General features: G+C 51.8%; 1 long non-coding RNA gene across 1 annotated transcript; it reads right to left on the bottom strand.

The window, feature by feature from the left end:
- Positions 1-1,581: 1,581 nt before the first annotated feature.
- On the bottom strand, positions 1,582-9,019 carry LOC115286675. The gene is made up of 3 exons (XR_003906204.1): positions 8,681-9,019; positions 5,391-5,500; positions 1,582-1,793 (listed from the first exon to the last, which is right to left on the bottom strand). It is a non-coding gene; the product is annotated as an uncharacterized LOC115286675 (long non-coding RNA).
- Positions 9,020-13,042: the final 4,023 nt, after the last annotated feature.

Raw genomic sequence — 13,042 nt, 5'->3', positions numbered from 1 at the left:
ACGGGGATACCAAACTCTGGGGTGAAACATGAACTTTAGCGAAGATGCCCAGTGAGACATTTCAAGGTCAGGATAAAGAACAGCCGTCCAGTTGATATCCTGGTTAGATGATGATGTGGACTGAATGTTTGTGTCTCTCCAAAACTCACATGTTGTAGCCCTAACCCCCAATGTGATGGCATTTGAAGGTGGAGCCGTTGGGACATAATGGGTTCAGATAAGGTCATGAGGATGGGGCTCTCATGATGGGATTAGTCCCCTGGGAAGAAAAGGAAGAGACATCAGAGCTCTCTCCTGGCCGTGTGGGGAAATGGCAAGAAGGCAGCAAGCCAGGGGCAGGGCTCTCATGAGAACCCAACTGTGCTGGCATCCCGACCTTGCACTTCCTGTCTCCAGAACTGCGAGAAAATACAATCTCTGAGGATTTAGCCACCCAGTTTGAGCTATTTTGTCACGGCGGCTCGAGGAGACTAACATAGATGGGCTTGTAGCTGGTTCGACGAAAGTTCTTGTAAGCTGTCTATCAATGAAATTCTATGAAGGGGGCTTTCATGGATCGGGGAAGACCTAGATTGACCTATACAGGGGACATCTACCCTGGACTCACGCCATTTAACCTCTGAATGCTTTGCGTGATGACAGATAAAGCAATTGATGCAAATGACGCTTGCCCTGAGCTAGAGGTGGGGCAAAGGACAGTGTTCAGCTCAGAAAACCAAATCCTAGCACAGTTCCGGGCTTCCGGAAGGAACTCAGGACACACACCTCTCATCCTCCCTTTGTGTCCTGCTCTTGTGTCTTTTGCCTTTGAACTATCTCTTCTGCCTGCAATGGCCCTCTTCCTTCATCTCTTTGAGAAACACCCACTCGTTCTTTGAGATTTCATCCATCCGCCATGTTTGTGAAGTCGTCATTGACCTGTGTTCCAGGTGAAGTCGAGGGCTCCTGAGTTCGTGCCCTTTCTTGACTCTGCATTTTGGGCTTTAATGTACAGATCTTTGTACACACGGTCTCTCCTGCTGTCTACAGGGCTCCTGGAAGGCTCGGCCGCCTTGCTCGTTTCTGTCTCCGCACCTGGCACAGGGGCTTGCAGGCGGTAGGCACTTGATGAACATGTGCGGAGGAAAGGGAGGGAGGAGAGGACAGAGGAGAGGTATTGAGTTGATTGTTGCTCTTCTCTTGTTATATGAAGGTGTTTTGTTGATCCGTTGCTGGACCCCAAAATACTCCCACACTTAGTGTCTTAAAACAGTAACTTTTATTTGCCCCCGATTCTGTGGGGCAGGAGTTTAGGTAGGATTCTTGTCCTCCATGCACGTTGGCAGGAGCCGTTCCCTTGGCTGTACGTGGTTGGTGGCCCGGGCGGCCTGGAAGGTCAAGACGACTTCATTCCTATGTCTGGCAATTACATGTTTCACCATGCTCCCTCCATCCCTGAGGCTTGAACTTCCTCACAGAATGGTGGCCATAGGTTAGTTGGATTTCTTACATGACAGCAGATTTTCAAGAGGGGAAGTTCCAAATGGCCAAGGCCCACAGAAGCTGCGGATCTCTTAATACCTAGCCTCAGAAATGATGCACTTGCCTCTACCATGTTTTATTGGTTGAATCAGGTTATAGGGCCAGACTAGAGTCACAGGAAGGGCTCAGTGGGAGGAGTAGCAGAAAGGGGAGTGAGGTGCCCAAGCAGCCACATGGTGCAGTAGGCTTTGGAGCAGGGACCTGGGTTCAAATCTTACGTCTCTCATGTGTAGGTCTCATGTCACTTAGCCTCTCTGGGCTGGTTCCTTTATCTGTAAAATGGGTAGAAGGATAATGAAGTCACCTCTTTCACAGGGTTATCTGGGTTTCAAATGAGCTCATGCAGTTGAAAGTGCTCCACAGAAGCCAGCTTTTATTAGAGGCAGAGCCAGAAGTAGTAACCGGGCCAGAAATTAAACCCACCCCCCTTCCCACCACACAGCCCTCGGAGAGACTCCTTGAGGACGCATTGACTGAGGGTGGTGAACACAGGTCACCTGTGTGCTTAGGAACCCTTTCTCATCTAAATAAGATGCAGGTCATAATACTGCCACTGTGTGACTAACTAGTTAGGTCTTGTACCTCTGCTGCTGAGGGTAAGGGGTCAGATTTCCAGGGAGTAGAGAATTTGGGGCAGGGAGAGGTGGGGCCTAAACTAAATCCTTGTGGGAAATAAGAGCAAGAGGATATACTTTCTTTCAAAATGCTTTAAACTAACAGTGCTCTCCCCTAACCTGCCCCACCCTTGGATGCAAGACCAGCAGGACTGACCAAGTGTCGGTCTTTTCATGAGGTTAACAAGCAAATGTGTCCCGGAACAGCAGGCCATAGGCACGGTCGTCACAGAGAATGGCTGGGTCTCCCTGCTTCCCCATGGTGCACCCTCCACATAGCAGCCCAGTGTCCTGTTGAATTTTTTTTTTCACTTGCCAATTTCTTTCTTTAAAAAAATGGTTTAAATTCCAATATAATTCATATACCGTATTAATTTTAGGTGTCCAATATAGTGGTTCTATATTGAATTCTATATCGGTTCTACATTCTATGGATTAAGAAGACGTGTATATATACACTGGAATACTAGTCAGCAGGCAAAAGCAATAAGATCATACACTGGAAACAACATGAATGGATCTAGTGGACATTGCACTAAGTGAAACAAGCCAGAGAAAGACAAATACTGTATGATTTCACTCTCATGTGGAATTTAAGAAACACACAAGTCAACAAAGGAAAAAAGGCGATAACGAACCACTCTCAACTATCCTATTAAATTTCTAGTCCAGCCGCTCCAGCGTTTCCTTGTGCCATTGCCCTCCCCTCCGCACCCCATCCTGGCCCCGCGACTGTCCCTGCTTCCTGAAACACACCAGGCCCTGGGCTTTGCACCGGCTGTTCCCCCCATCTAGAACACTCTTCCTCCAGATGTCTGGATGCTCACCCCCTCACTTTCTTCAAGTCTTCTGAGCTGTCAGCACAGAACCCGACAAACTGTGAGATCATGCCCTGAGCCCAAGTCAGACACTCAACCAACTGAGCCACACAGGTGCCCCTAGGATTTTAAACAGGACAGCTGGGGTGGGCCTCATTGGAAAGGTAAAATTTGAACAAAGACTTGAAGGAAGTGAGGGGGTGAGCATCCAGACATCTGGAGCCCTTAGTTTACTATGTTCGTTGTCTTTGTCCCTTTACTGAGCCCCTGAGGGCAGGAGTTTGGTCTGTTTGTTTGCTGACAGATCTCAAGCCTCCAGGACAGTTGCTGGGCCATAGGATGTCACCCCGATGCCACTTCCCGGTCTGTCCCTCTGTCACACGTAGAGCTATGCTCCCCCTCCTCTGGAATGGTCGTGTGATCTGTTTTGGCTCCTGACACGTGAGTAAACACGACATGTGCTACTTCCAGAAGGGATGTTGAAGAGCTGATACATGACTGGTCGCAATTCCCCTTTCATTCTGATGTGGTGACCAGTGACACCTTCCCAGGTGGTGGCGGCGGCTCTGTTTACCCTTGACCAACACCAGGTGGAGCAGTAGCAGGGCAAGAAAGACACCTTGTTGTTGTGAGCCGCTGAGGTATGGGAGAGGTTTGTGACTGCAGCGTGAGGGTAGGGTCGGCCCTCCATGATAAGTATTTGTTGAAGAAATACATGATTTGTCAATGAATCCTTCTGTCCCCTTCTTAAAGTCCTGATTTAAAAAACCCCACTCTGGGTATTGATCTACAAATCGTATCTAATCATCATCACACATTCTTTTTTGAGTGCCAAGCGCTCGGAAGTGCGCAAGGCACAGGTGTCAGCATTTTCACACGTACTCACCCACTTACTTCTCAATAGTTAAATATGAGGTAAGTGCGATTATTGTTCCCACTTGTCAGATGAGGAGAACGCGGCAGAGAGGTCAAGGCCAGACCCGCAGATCCCCAGTGGACTTGCAGCAACTTTCTGGAGCTTCCAGGGGATGAACCAGGCAAACAGCCCACAGACTGCGGCCAGCGTGTGCCAGCTGGCGATGGGAACGGTCGCAGTCCCCACTTCCTCCTGGACACACGGTCTCCGGAGCAAGGTTGGAGTGTGCGCTCCGAAACAGGGACAGGGACAAACAACTTGTTAACCTGCGGAGCTGGGTGATGGGTCACCTGGAGGACTCTAGGTCTGGTTAACATCTCAGGATGTTTTAAGCGGTTTGGCTGCCAGTAAAATTCTCCAATTGTGCTTTGTGGGGAAAAACACCCAATCATCCAAAAAAAAAAAAAAAAAAGAGAAGAAAAGCCAAACCCTATTCTTGCCCTTTAATTTTTAAATACATATGTATTTTTCTGGGAAAATTCAATCCGTATGTTTCTCAACCTTTTATACACTGAAATGCTGAAATGTTTCCTAGGGAGTATTTGACTTGCAAAGCCTTGGAACTTTCCCCCACCTTCCTTTCCCACTCTTCTGCACGACCCCACCTCTCCTAACACTTCAGAAACAGGAATTCACATTTCAGCAAAAGCCAACCTTGGGGGAAATGGTAAGCCTCTACTCGGAGAAGGCAGGATGGCTCTAGGCCGCTGAGATGCCCTTGGGGACATCCCCCCAGGGCCTGTCACCTCTGGGCCTCACACTACGTCAGACTGGGGGCCCTCCTCTGCATTGTGTGTGTCCTGCTCCCAAAGAGACAGTGGAGGCGGCTTGAGGGACCTCAGCATCTCTTCACACACTTGGAATCAGGCCAGCCAGCCAGACAGTATGAAGACTTGTGGGAAACCAGACAGGGATCCAGACTTTTGTTGGGAGCCTGGGTCATGAGAGTCTCAAGATGGCTCTGCCCCACTCCTGACAGTGGCCCTCGGTGCAGGACCAGTGAGGCACAGGCCAGTGGAAAGGGGGGGCACGTGCAGTGCAGCAGGGCCGCAGGGCAGGCTGTATAGGGGCTTCAAGCCAAGTGCCAGTGATAGTAATTATTAATGCCTGACATTTGTGTAACACTTCATAGTTTCAGAAATGCTGTCAACAGTTTGATGCAACTGGCTTTTTGGGGACCAAAGCGCTTGGATTGCATTCTGATTCTTTGTCCTGGCTGTGCAACCCTCAGTGAATTACCTAACCCCTCTGAGCCTCAATCTACTTATTTATGAAATGAGGACCCTAACCACTCCTGCGTCACAGGCCGGTTGTGAGGCTTGGGAGAAAATGCCAGTGAGCACACTTGTAAGCTGTGAAGGTCGAACAGCTCATGGTGGAGGGGACACCTCCTCTCACTGGGTGCTCGGGGCTTGCTGCTTCAGAGCCTGCCGCGACACCGCCGAGGAAGACTAACGAACGTGCAGTTTCCTGTCCTGCTTCTCTGAGAAGGAAAGCGGATATTGTCACTCTCAGGCTTACCTCCGCATCTCGGGCTCCGCGAGGCCAGCGGCACGTGTGGGTCCCCAGTCTCTGGATGCTTCGGAATGTCTCTAGAAGGGACCGTGGGGCCTCCAGGGGGACAGCTCGTCCTAAGGGAAGGAAGGGTAGAGGGCAGGGCTTGGGGTGGCCGTCTGAAGGAGAGGAGTGGCTTCCGGGCCCCCTGGGTAGTTCTAGCAGCAAGGCCAGGACACACAAGGGACGGAGGCAGTCTCCCAAGTGCTGCCAGGACCTAGCACGAGGCCCGCGTGACCGCGTGCCACGCCGAGACACCTCAGCACCCGTCTGGGGGCCCCGGGCCCTTTCTCGGGCTCTGAGAAGCACGGGGCTGGTGGACAGTTTCCCAGGGCTATGCGCGAGGCGCCGACTTGTGCGCTGAGGACCCCCGGGGGCTCCCAGAACTCGGGCCCCTTGACAGCGGGGTCCCATGATGGCAGGGGAGGTCTGACCGGGCCCCTGCCCGTTCCTCGCCCTGCACCATCCTCATTCCAGCCCTGGGGACAGCCCATGCCTCCGTGGGTCTGCTCCTCCACATGCGCCCCCACCCCGACCCCATGCCTTTCCACATGGTCACCTACACCTGTTCATCTGTGTCTTCCGGGCCCAGCAGAGAGTCTGATACGTGTTAGTGGAAAATGTGTATGAAAAAGTGGAGAGAGTGAGGGGCCCACACAAGACACCCCCCGGTATTCAAAGCAAGTCCCAAACCCACGTCCAGCACAGCTGCAGTGGGCTCCCCTGCCCTTCTCTGTCCCGGGTGTCTGCAGGTGGTGCCCGAGGGCCGAGGGCCACAGATGCACAGCCCCACGCAGCTGGGGGTCCAGCCGGCACACTCACCTTGCCAGGAGAGGGGAGGGTGCAGGCACCCAGCAGGGATCCCTACGGCCAGGGCCGCCTGCCCCCCACCCCCGGGGGCCCGGCTTCGCCAGCAGCGCTGGGCATTGCTGGCCTCGGGTCCCTCTGGACTCCCTCTTGCGGTGCCTCTCTGAGCAGGAACGGAAGCCTGACAGAGCCCAGGCATCAGCCAGCGCCACGCAGGCCTCCGTGGAGTCGCCTCCGGGTGAGGCGTGTTCTTGCTGCTTATTAGGAGCACCTGGGGAGCTTTGACAATGCCACTGTCCAGGCTTCCCGCCATAGCCTCTGTGCCAGATTGGCTGGCGTGGGAGACAGGCGTCAGTGGTCTTTAAAATGCCCCAGGTGACTCCAGGCTAGCGCCAAGGTTGAGAACAGGTGATTTAGGGCACTTTCAGGAGATCTCGTGCCCCAGCCTCATCAAGGAAGTTAGGCTCCCAGGGCCCTGGGCCTCCTTTGGTTTGTTTGGTTGTGATAGGTCTCCAGGTGATCCTAATTGGTATCGGGCGTGCGGTCTGATCAAGCTCCAAGTTACTTGCCTGTAAATACATGGTGTAGGACCAGGGTATGAATCTGGGGGCCTGGGCCCCAGCCCACACTCTTCCTGCCCCACAGGGCCAAGGGCACACAGGGGGACGCCCTCCAGCCAGGCGTTTCACAACGTGAGGGTGTGGGTTGGCAGATTTGGCCAAGAGAGGTGGGAAGATCATCCTCGAGTTTGGTCAGAGAACGTGCATGGGGCCAGCCACTGCCCTCCCCGTGCTCGTAGCAAACCCAAAGGGCCAAGTCCTTCAGAGAGACATCGCCCGGTTTCTCAGGCACGGGCGTAGAGTCTCTTAGGACTGATGCTGATATGGACGGGGAGGGTTAGACATGAACTAGCCAGGGGGGTAAAAATTTGGAAGAAAGACCCCCCCCCCCCCAGTGGGATGTTCCAGGACGCTCCCACACACCCTGCACTCTCCAGGAAGCCGCCTGGGGTTTCCATGCCTCCTGCCCTCCGGCTCTTTCCATCCCTCCCATCATGTGGTACCGTGGGAGTGTCGTGGGTTTGGAGACAGACTGCCCTGCTTCCCCTCCAGCTCCACCAAGAATAAGTGTTGGAAACTAATGTTTGTTGAGGGCTTGTCATGAGCAGGAACTGTACCTTCTCGTCCTTGGCCTCTCTCAGATACTCAGATAGAGATCATGAATGCCCATTTCACAGATGAGAAAAGTAAGTCTCAGGGAGGTTCACCGCTTGTTCCGGATCAGCTGGATCACTTAACTACCGTCCGTGATGGCGCTGGCATGGAAACTCAGCTTGCGAAGTCCGTGCTTTCGTTCCTGCAGCACCAGGCCCCCCAGTGCGGCCCTTTCCCTGTTCACTCCGTCAGCTCGGTCCTCTCCACCCAGCAGAGTCCTCCTGGTCTTGTGAGACCTCAGCGACTTGCTTCCCGGCGACCCACAGCGGAGCCTGGATTGGGCCTCGTTTGTCTGTCTCGGCCATGAAACCATCTCTACTTTCCTCCTGACCTCTGGGGGCCCAGCCCGTGGGAGGAGTCCAGGGGCGTGCTGTGGTCTCCATGGCCACCAGGCCCTCACCTCCTTGAGCCTCCTCTTTGGCTAAAGAGGTCCCCTCAATCCCAAGAGCCTTCTTTCAGCTTGAAACACCTAGACTGGCTGTGACAACCTGACATGCATGTCCTTGGCACGGGACAGCAGAGTGACTGGCACTTCAATTCTATATGACATTTTTATTATTAAGATAGCCTTGCAATCACATTCAAGGAAGCTAAAGAGAAACCGGCCCAATGTGTCATCCCACCTACTCCTCTTACACAGTTTTCATTTGTGCCGCTTGCTCATCTTTCCTCAGTGAGATACACATTTTTAAAAGCCCAGTCCTAATCGCAATGTTGATAAACAATTTTGTGCTCTGCTTATTTTACTTAGAATGTGCTGATCAACATGTTTTCACAGGCTCCTCTTCACGCTGACCCAACCTAACATCCGTGGAGTTCTCTGTCACATATTTTGTGCCATGGTCAAATTGTTCCCCAATAGTTGAGAATCGAGGTTCATCTTACAAACAACTGCATGACGAACATCTCTGCCACACATTTCTCTAGCAGGGGCAGAGGCCAGGACCGCTGCGTGTGGCGGTGGGATTACAGCGGGTGGGCGGGGAGGGAGGGTGCGGGAAGATCTGCTGTCACCTCTGTTTTGTCTGCACCAGCCAGGGTCCCCAGGCAGCCTTCCCAGCCGCCGCCCTGGGGGCAGCCGAGTCCTACACATCTCTGGCAACTTCTGCACTGTCTCTGGTTCTGTGAACCTTGGCCCCCGTCCCTGCTTACGTTTGCAAAACTTGACTGTGAAGAAGAGACTCATTTGGGAACGCTATTTATGTAGAGCTGATGGATACAGAACACTGTACGTACCCACATGATGGTAGGGGCAGCGACGGAGTGTGCTAGACACAGTTGTGCGGCTCGGGTTGACTCACAAGTACCTGTGCAGGACACTACACACTTCATGCCAGTGACCTTATGGCATCCTCTCACACGGCAGAGTGTTTCACAGATGAGGCCCCAAGGCCCCAGAAGGACGCTGGCTCTCTCTGGGCGCTGGCCGGTGGAGGGGATCACAAGGCTCTAATCCGTGTGTGTTAGGTTAATGTCACTCCCAAACCCTCGAGAATAAGGAAGTCTTAACACAGCAGAGGTTGTCATTTCCCAACAACCCCAGGAAACAACTAGAACTTTGTGGCCAACCCTAGCCCATACTCCAATCCAGGCAGGAAGAGAGACTGGCCTGGCCGGGTGGTGATGAGGTGACAATGAGGTGACAGGCAAAAGCTCCTGGGTGAACTGAACAAGGCCAAAGCCGAAGTCGGATACTTAGCCAAGTGTAGTTGGTGCCCCTGTGGTTGTCATTTTTAATGTCTATATTGTGCATCTATCTGTACAAGAAGCCGTTGTTCTGGGTTACCCTCTGCTTTGGGCTTGAAGATTGCTGAGTCCCCACCCCTGGGTTACCCTCTGCTTTGGGCTTGAAGATTGCTGAGTCCCCACCCCTGCGGGCCAGGAGCCATGGAGGCTGAGTCCAGCTTGGAAGGACGGGTGTGATTCCAGCTGGTATAGAGAAGTGGGAAGGGGCAGCCCAGGCTGGGAGCTGGGGACGGGCAGGGAGTGTGTGGGCTGAGTAAGGACCAGTGAGGAGACGGAGCTCACTAGGCTGGGTCTGTACTGGGGAGAGAGGAGACACCGGGCTGGAAACAGGGCCCCAGACTAGCCGATAGTCTGGAGAGAGCGCCTTCTCCACGTCTTGACTTTCTCTGGCTCAGAGTGCGTAACAGTAATGAGGGAGAGGGGGTTGATTACATTTGGCATCTTCTTGTAATCAGCAAAGGGGAAAAACATAACCCAACACTAGATTAGGTAAACAACCAAGATCCAAGTTGCCAAGTCCGGACCCTGAGTGAAAGCAGGCCTCCTGGTGCCTGTCTCAATTCAAACAATACTCTCAGATGAGCACAGTCCTGCAGAAGGTCCCAGCACAGAGCAGCAGTTTCCCTGAGGGCGGGGCCTGGGCACGGCCTTGGCCAAGGCCAAGTCCCAGGAGCAGGTGACGCTCAGGCCAGACTCCGTGCACAGCACCACCAGGATGGCTGCTTGGGAGGTGGGAGAGGGTCCTTCCTCTGCAATCCCCCCTCTATTCTCCCCTGTGGTTCCTCCAGAAGTTCCAGAGCCTACAAGGAAACCCTGGAGAGGGGCAGAGACCATTTCTGAAATGGCCAGGGCTCCCTCCAAAAGCCTGTCACCTTGGCTCTGGGTCTCCACCACCCTTACCTTGTTCTCGAGGGCTGGCAATGGGGCGAGGCGGTCAGCCCCTTCTCTGGGTCCCAGCCTCTTGGGCTGTTTGCTAATTTTGGTTGGAACTCCGGTATTAAGTAAAAACATCAGGAATTCCTGGCAAGGACTCAGACAAAATGAGAATTAGAAAAACAGAAGAGTCTCCAAGTCTTCCCAAGCAGTGTAAGCAAACAACAGCCCAAGTTGTTGACGGCCCCTGGAGAACAGGCCTTGGCAACAGACAGCCCCACACCACCTGCCTTTCACGGGCTTTCGCTGCCTGTGGTTCCTGTTAGAAATTCTGACCCATATGTCCAACTGGCTCTTGGATATTTCCATTGGAATGGAAACACCTCAAACTCCAGAGGTCAAAGCCAGACTCTCCCCTGACCCCGGACAGGCCTCTATGTCCACTTTGTTCTCTCTGTCTCTTTCTCATTCGGTGGCTGGTGTCACCATCCTCCCAGAGACTAGAGCCAGGCACGTGGGATGCACCCTTGTCTATTCTATCCAGACACACGGTCATTTCCAGCTCCCCGTCTTCCTCCCCATTTCGGCTGCTCCCTTGGTTTGAGGGCCTCATTCTAAACGGTCCAAATGGACTCCTTGACGATCATCCTACCTCTGTCCCTTCTGTTCTCAAAACCATCCTTGACCCTTGGCCCTTGATTTGAGGGAAATCCATCTGATATACAAGTTGTTTGAGTGCCTTGTCCCCATCCCTTTAGAGTGTCTGGTGGAGAACACGGTTGAAAATTGTTGCGGGGGAGCGTCCTTCGAAGGGGGGCGTGGTGATCCAGTTTCTGGGAGTGGGGAGACTGATCTTGCAGAAAGTGGGGACAAGAGGTGAGAACGGCTGACCATGTGGCTTACTGTTTAGGTCAGCACAGAGAGAGGGGGAGTGGTTACTGAAGGTTCGTGGTGTAAAAAAAAGTAAAGGCAGCTACAAGGCACACCATGTTAATTTGGAGAGAGGGCTATGCCCCCCCTTATCTTTAAAAGAAATAGTTTTCAGTTTCTGTTACCACCAAGGCAGCAGCCTGGCCCCATCCCTCCCCCCATGCTCACGTGCACCCCAAGCTCCCAGACTGTGGTCTCTAATATCATTCTCCGCTACCAGGAATGAGGATTCCATGGAGACAGCTGATTCCTTGTCTTTAAGAGGCAGGAAAAAAATCAGGATGGGGTCTGGAACATCTTGTTGTTGCCAGAAAGCAAGAATGCTTTCAAAAATGTCAAGGGCAGCGCTGCAAGGACAACAGAGCCAAAGGGGTTCCTGAATCAAGCCTTGACCATTCGGCAATTAATTAGAACAGGTTGAGCCAGAGAAGGAATGTGTGTTCATGACAATACTCAGAACAACACAAAACAAAACCTTAAAAGTATACAAAGGAGTGGGCTGGAGATTCGAAACAGGGTGAACAGAATGGGCTATGTTAATTTGTGTTGACTTTAGTAAGTGGGACACTTCATGTAAACAGGTCTTTTGTTTCTTCTACTAATTATAAATCTGTTTACAAAGGAGAGAGATGTGCTTATTTCTATCTGAGAAAGCAAGAAAGAATAAATACAGGGAACTCTGAGTCAGCTAATTTTTTTGTGGAACTCGTAGGCACTGGCCCAGGACAGGGTTTCTCAATCCTAAGGTCACTCGGGATGACTCAGTAAGGGAGGGTCCCCTGCGTTCACAGTGGCCCCGCGAGGAGAGTGTCTGCAGAGAGCCGCCTTCCTCAGGGGATGGAAGTTCGGGATGGCTCCCGTGGGTGGTAATACTCCACCTGCAGGGAGCCGTGGGTTGTAATCATGCTAACAGACCTGGGCAATATATCACGAGGCAACTGTGGCCGAGCAAGATGCGAATTCATCTCGTTTCTGGGGGACCAGAATGTAATGCTGCAAAACCAAAAACCTTCCCTAAGGGCGTGTACTTGAAAAGTCTTCCTGAAGTGACAGAGATTAATTGTAAAGAGGACACTCTCCATGTTTGGTTTCTTCTCATCAGACTTTGCAACCCAGGCTTACATCCTGACCCAGAATCAATTCCTCAGCCACCCAGACTTTCACAAACTCCTGCGGTTTGAGGTGGCTCTTTCCCTTTTTCTTTCGGTCTGGTAAGGTTGTTAAAATCTCAGGGAAGGTAAAAATAGTATTTGGTAAAATCACTGAAATCCTAGGAAGGTGTCAAAATTGGCACCCCAGGAAGGTGTGGAATTCAGGATGAGACAGAAAGTGAAATTCACATCATTAGCACTTTTACAGCAGGTTTTGATGCAAAGGCATGAAACAGTTTTGGAATTGTGAGGTTTTGTGTATTTAATACACTCAGAGCTTTTAGAAGGATCAGCTGCATTATATTTGTGAATGTAATTAAATGTTTGGAGGTGTTTCTTTAGTTGGTGATCAATGTTAAACGTGAAAATCCAATGTGTTAAGTTCATGAATTCTTAAAAAAAAAAAAGACTTCATTTCTTAGAACAGCTTTAGGGTTACAGGGAGACTGAGCAGAACGTAGAGAGTCCCTGTCTACTCCCCGCCCCTCAACGACACACAGCTTCCTAAGGCTCTCAGCAGAGTGGTACCTTTGTCACAGCCAGTGAACCCAGACTGACACATTGTTATCTACCAAAGTTCAGAGTCCACATTAGGGTTCACTCCTGGTGGCGTGCAGCCTTTGGGTCTTGACAAATGTATACTAACATGTATCCACCATTGTGATGTCCTACAGAATAGTTTTACTGCGTTAAATGTCCTCTGGGCTCTGTCTACTTATCCTTTCCTCCCCACTAGTCCCTGGCGACCACTGATCCTTCGGCTTTTTAAAATTTTATTTATTTATTGTGTGTGTGTGTGAGTATGTGTGTGTGTGTGTGTGTGTGTGTGTGTGTGAGAGAGAGGAGAGAGAGGAGAGAGAGAGAGAGAGAGAGAGAGAGAGAGGGGAGAGAGAGAGAG

The sequence above is a fragment of the Suricata suricatta genome, chromosome 3, assembly GCF_006229205.1.
Source record: "Suricata suricatta isolate VVHF042 chromosome 3, meerkat_22Aug2017_6uvM2_HiC, whole genome shotgun sequence".
Lineage (NCBI taxonomy): Eukaryota > Metazoa > Chordata > Mammalia > Carnivora > Herpestidae > Suricata > Suricata suricatta.
The sequence above is the reverse complement of the archived record's forward strand: the minus strand, read 5'-3'. Positions and strand labels throughout refer to the sequence as shown.